Source organism: Sphaerodactylus townsendi, linkage group LG05, assembly GCF_021028975.2.
Source record: "Sphaerodactylus townsendi isolate TG3544 linkage group LG05, MPM_Stown_v2.3, whole genome shotgun sequence".
In the NCBI taxonomy this organism is placed as follows: domain Eukaryota; kingdom Metazoa; phylum Chordata; class Lepidosauria; order Squamata; family Sphaerodactylidae; genus Sphaerodactylus; species Sphaerodactylus townsendi.
In genome coordinates, this window is record NC_059429.1 from 20,280,076 (window position 1) to 20,286,185 (window position 6,110).

The following is a 6,110-nucleotide window of genomic DNA, read 5'->3' on the forward strand; positions in this document are numbered from 1 at the left end:
CCCACCCCCCCCCCCCCCCACCCCCCCCCCCCCCCACCCCCCCCCCCCCCCACCCCCCCCCCCCCCCACCCCCCCCCCCCCCCACCCCCCCCCCCCCCCACCCCCCCCCCCCCCCACCCCCCCCCCCCCCCACCCCCCCCCCCCCCCACCCCCCCCCCCCCCCACCCCCCCCCCCCCCCACCCCCCCCCCCCCCCACCCCCCCCCCCCCCCACCCCCCCCCCCCCCCACCCCCCCCCCCCCCCACCCCCCCCCCCCCCCACCCCCCCCCCCCCCCACCCCCCCCCCCCCCCACCCCCCCCCCCCCCCACCCCCCCCCCCCCCCACCCCCCCCCCCCCCCACCCCCCCCCCCCCCCACCCCCCCCCCCCCCCACCCCCCCCCCCCCCCACCCCCCCCCCCCCCCACCCCCCCCCCCCCCCACCCCCCCCCCCCCCCACCCCCCCCCCCCCCCACCCCCCCCCCCCCCCACCCCCCCCCCCCCCCACCCCCCCCCCCCCCCACCCCCCCCCCCCCCCACCCCCCCCCCCCCCCACCCCCCCCCCCCCCCACCCCCCCCCCCCCCCACCCCCCCCCCCCCCCACCCCCCCCCCCCCCCACCCCCCCCCCCCCCCACCCCCCCCCCCCCCCACCCCCCCCCCCCCCCACCCCCCCCCCCCCCCACCCCCCCCCCCCCCCACCCCCCCCCCCCCCCACCCCCCCCCCCCCCCACCCCCCCCCCCCCCCACCCCCCCCCCCCCCCACCCCCCCCCCCCCCCACCCCCCCCCCCCCCCACCCCCCCCCCCCCCCACCCCCCCCCCCCCCCACCCCCCCCCCCCCCCACCCCCCCCCCCCCCCACCCCCCCCCCCCCCCACCCCCCCCCCCCCCCACCCCCCCCCCCCCCCACCCCCCCCCCCCCCCACCCCCCCCCCCCCCCACCCCCCCCCCCCCCCACCCCCCCCCCCCCCCACCCCCCCCCCCCCCCACCCCCCCCCCCCCCCACCCCCCCCCCCCCCCACCCCCCCCCCCCCCCACCCCCCCCCCCCCCCACCCCCCCCCCCCCCCACCCCCCCCCCCCCCCACCCCCCCCCCCCCCCACCCCCCCCCCCCCCCACCCCCCCCCCCCCCCACCCCCCCCCCCCCCCACCCCCCCCCCCCCCCACCCCCCCCCCCCCCCACCCCCCCCCCCCCCCACCCCCCCCCCCCCCCACCCCCCCCCCCCCCCACCCCCCCCCCCCCCCACCCCCCCCCCCCCCCACCCCCCCCCCCCCCCACCCCCCCCCCCCCCCACCCCCCCCCCCCCCCACCCCCCCCCCCCCCCACCCCCCCCCCCCCCCACCCCCCCCCCCCCCCACCCCCCCCCCCCCCCACCCCCCCCCCCCCCCACCCCCCCCCCCCCCCACCCCCCCCCCCCCCCACCCCCCCCCCCCCCCACCCCCCCCCCCCCCCACCCCCCCCCCCCCCCACCCCCCCCCCCCCCCACCCCCCCCCCCCCCCACCCCCCCCCCCCCCCACCCCCCCCCCCCCCCACCCCCCCCCCCCCCCACCCCCCCCCCCCCCCACCCCCCCCCCCCCCCACCCCCCCCCCCCCCCACCCCCCCCCCCCCCCACCCCCCCCCCCCCCCACCCCCCCCCCCCCCCACCCCCCCCCCCCCCCACCCCCCCCCCCCCCCACCCCCCCCCCCCCCCACCCCCCCCCCCCCCCACCCCCCCCCCCCCCCACCCCCCCCCCCCCCCACCCCCCCCCCCCCCCACCCCCCCCCCCCCCCACCCCCCCCCCCCCCCACCCCCCCCCCCCCCCACCCCCCCCCCCCCCCACCCCCCCCCCCCCCCACCCCCCCCCCCCCCCACCCCCCCCCCCCCCCACCCCCCCCCCCCCCCACCCCCCCCCCCCCCCACCCCCCCCCCCCCCCACCCCCCCCCCCCCCCACCCCCCCCCCCCCCCACCCCCCCCCCCCCCCACCCCCCCCCCCCCCCACCCCCCCCCCCCCCCACCCCCCCCCCCCCCCACCCCCCCCCCCCCCCACCCCCCCCCCCCCCCACCCCCCCCCCCCCCCACCCCCCCCCCCCCCCACCCCCCCCCCCCCCCACCCCCCCCCCCCCCCACCCCCCCCCCCCCCCACCCCCCCCCCCCCCCACCCCCCCCCCCCCCCACCCCCCCCCCCCCCCACCCCCCCCCCCCCCCACCCCCCCCCCCCCCCACCCCCCCCCCCCCCCACCCCCCCCCCCCCCCACCCCCCCCCCCCCCCACCCCCCCCCCCCCCCACCCCCCCCCCCCCCCACCCCCCCCCCCCCCCACCCCCCCCCCCCCCCACCCCCCCCCCCCCCCACCCCCCCCCCCCCCCACCCCCCCCCCCCCCCACCCCCCCCCCCCCCCACCCCCCCCCCCCCCCACCCCCCCCCCCCCCCACCCCCCCCCCCCCCCACCCCCCCCCCCCCCCACCCCCCCCCCCCCCCACCCCCCCCCCCCCCCACCCCCCCCCCCCCCCACCCCCCCCCCCCCCCACCCCCCCCCCCCCCCACCCCCCCCCCCCCCCACCCCCCCCCCCCCCCACCCCCCCCCCCCCCCACCCCCCCCCCCCCCCACCCCCCCCCCCCCCCACCCCCCCCCCCCCCCACCCCCCCCCCCCCCCACCCCCCCCCCCCCCCACCCCCCCCCCCCCCCACCCCCCCCCCCCCCCACCCCCCCCCCCCCCCACCCCCCCCCCCCCCCACCCCCCCCCCCCCCCACCCCCCCCCCCCCCCACCCCCCCCCCCCCCCACCCCCCCCCCCCCCCACCCCCCCCCCCCCCCACCCCCCCCCCCCCCCACCCCCCCCCCCCCCCACCCCCCCCCCCCCCCACCCCCCCCCCCCCCCACCCCCCCCCCCCCCCACCCCCCCCCCCCCCCACCCCCCCCCCCCCCCACCCCCCCCCCCCCCCACCCCCCCCCCCCCCCACCCCCCCCCCCCCCCACCCCCCCCCCCCCCCACCCCCCCCCCCCCCCACCCCCCCCCCCCCCCACCCCCCCCCCCCCCCACCCCCCCCCCCCCCCACCCCCCCCCCCCCCCACCCCCCCCCCCCCCCACCCCCCCCCCCCCCCACCCCCCCCCCCCCCCACCCCCCCCCCCCCCCACCCCCCCCCCCCCCCACCCCCCCCCCCCCCCACCCCCCCCCCCCCCCACCCCCCCCCCCCCCCACCCCCCCCCCCCCCCACCCCCCCCCCCCCCCACCCCCCCCCCCCCCCACCCCCCCCCCCCCCCACCCCCCCCCCCCCCCACCCCCCCCCCCCCCCACCCCCCCCCCCCCCCACCCCCCCCCCCCCCCACCCCCCCCCCCCCCCACCCCCCCCCCCCCCCACCCCCCCCCCCCCCCACCCCCCCCCCCCCCCACCCCCCCCCCCCCCCACCCCCCCCCCCCCCCACCCCCCCCCCCCCCCACCCCCCCCCCCCCCCACCCCCCCCCCCCCCCACCCCCCCCCCCCCCCACCCCCCCCCCCCCCCACCCCCCCCCCCCCCCACCCCCCCCCCCCCCCACCCCCCCCCCCCCCCACCCCCCCCCCCCCCCACCCCCCCCCCCCCCCACCCCCCCCCCCCCCCACCCCCCCCCCCCCCCACCCCCCCCCCCCCCCACCCCCCCCCCCCCCCACCCCCCCCCCCCCCCACCCCCCCCCCCCCCCACCCCCCCCCCCCCCCACCCCCCCCCCCCCCCACCCCCCCCCCCCCCCACCCCCCCCCCCCCCCACCCCCCCCCCCCCCCACCCCCCCCCCCCCCCACCCCCCCCCCCCCCCACCCCCCCCCCCCCCCACCCCCCCCCCCCCCCACCCCCCCCCCCCCCCACCCCCCCCCCCCCCCACCCCCCCCCCCCCCCACCCCCCCCCCCCCCCACCCCCCCCCCCCCCCACCCCCCCCCCCCCCCACCCCCCCCCCCCCCCACCCCCCCCCCCCCCCACCCCCCCCCCCCCCCACCCCCCCCCCCCCCCACCCCCCCCCCCCCCCACCCCCCCCCCCCCCCACCCCCCCCCCCCCCCACCCCCCCCCCCCCCCACCCCCCCCCCCCCCCACCCCCCCCCCCCCCCACCCCCCCCCCCCCCCACCCCCCCCCCCCCCCACCCCCCCCCCCCCCCACCCCCCCCCCCCCCCACCCCCCCCCCCCCCCACCCCCCCCCCCCCCCACCCCCCCCCCCCCCCACCCCCCCCCCCCCCCACCCCCCCCCCCCCCCACCCCCCCCCCCCCCCACCCCCCCCCCCCCCCACCCCCCCCCCCCCCCACCCCCCCCCCCCCCCACCCCCCCCCCCCCCCACCCCCCCCCCCCCCCACCCCCCCCCCCCCCCACCCCCCCCCCCCCCCACCCCCCCCCCCCCCCACCCCCCCCCCCCCCCACCCCCCCCCCCCCCCACCCCCCCCCCCCCCCACCCCCCCCCCCCCCCACCCCCCCCCCCCCCCACCCCCCCCCCCCCCCACCCCCCCCCCCCCCCACCCCCCCCCCCCCCCACCCCCCCCCCCCCCCACCCCCCCCCCCCCCCACCCCCCCCCCCCCCCACCCCCCCCCCCCCCCACCCCCCCCCCCCCCCACCCCCCCCCCCCCCCACCCCCCCCCCCCCCCACCCCGCCCCACCCCCACAGCGGGGCCCCCCCCCCCGCCACCATTGTATAGATTTCCAGGCCATGCATAACCATTTTAAATCTCCATGTTGCTAACAGACACCAGTCCTGATATAAATTACAGTGTGGCCAAGTTCTGTGTGCTTGAAACATGTCATGGGATAGTCTGTGCAACACAGTAGGCTCAGTGATCTGATAGCTACAACCCTCAATTTAACCCATCTTCCTTTACGTTTTTACCCCTTTTATTACTCATGCTTACTAGTTTAATATGTTTTATCCTTTGTGTACTAACCATTATTTAATTTATCTTATGCTGGTCTATGACTGTAATAAAAATTTGATTGACGGATACATAGGTGTCCATCCTTAGCTTACTTTGAAATCCCTGAGATAAGCATCCTATGGAAATCTTTTAAAAATTCTCAAGGGGGGTGTTATTCATTCTGATGCTCAGCACGAGTTACTATCTATGATAATGGAACTTCCATGTTCCAAGGCAGCATGACTCTAAATTCTAGTTGCTAAGATGAGGATAAGCAGCTGGGGAGGATGTATGCCTTTTTGTCCTTCTGGGACTCATGAATGTACTGTGTACTGAGTCAGACCTTTGGTGTAGCAGGGTAAGTCTTGTCTATGCTGACTGGCAGTTACTCATTCGGTCTTTGGAATGTATATGAAGGTGCCTTACCCTGAATAAGACTGCTGGTCCATCACAGTATTGTCTAAGACTTGCAGCTGCTCTCCAGGGTCTGAGGTAGAGTGTTCTGTTAAATTGCAATGGACTCATAGCAACTCCATGAAATTGCCTCACGGGGTTTTCAAGCCAATAATGCATAGCAGCTCCAGTCTTCCCTGGACGTTTCCTCTCTAACTACTGAAACTACTTAGCTTCTGATTAGTCTGAACAACTAGGGCTGCTGCTATCACATACTATCCAATCCTTTTAACTGGAGATACCAGTACTTGAACTTGGGATCTTCGGCATTCAAAGCAGACTCTCTACCCCTAAGTCATGGCCCTTTCCCTAATGGGTGTCTTGGCAAGCCTCCATATTTGGCAGGTGGGGTAACATTGGTGCCAAGAGCTCCAAACTAAATAGAAGCTTGTTGTGTTCAGTTGTTGGTATCTGGGATTGGGGCACATAGAAGTTGTCAAGGTGATCATTTTTCAGCTTAATTATTTATCCCTGTAAGGAAGGGACAGGTATGCTTGTTCCCACTCACAGTCAAATTCTGTAGGATAGGAGTTTACAACATTGGCATGTCTGCTTGTGTAATTTTGAGAAAGGATAGTGAATCGTACACAAAATGGCAGTCATGAAGAAGGAGCTGATGACAGCATGGTAACCAGAGGGTACTGTCAAACAAAAAAGATTTAGAATACTCCAAACCAAGCTGTTACCACATGCACTCCATTTCATATGAATTGTTAGATGTGTCTAGACTCTAGTTTGGGATCAGGGCAGTCACCCAGAACTGCAACCAACTTGGAGGAATTAAGCTCAGGGTTGGGGAAAACCTGTTTCTACTTCCACAGGCTGCCTAG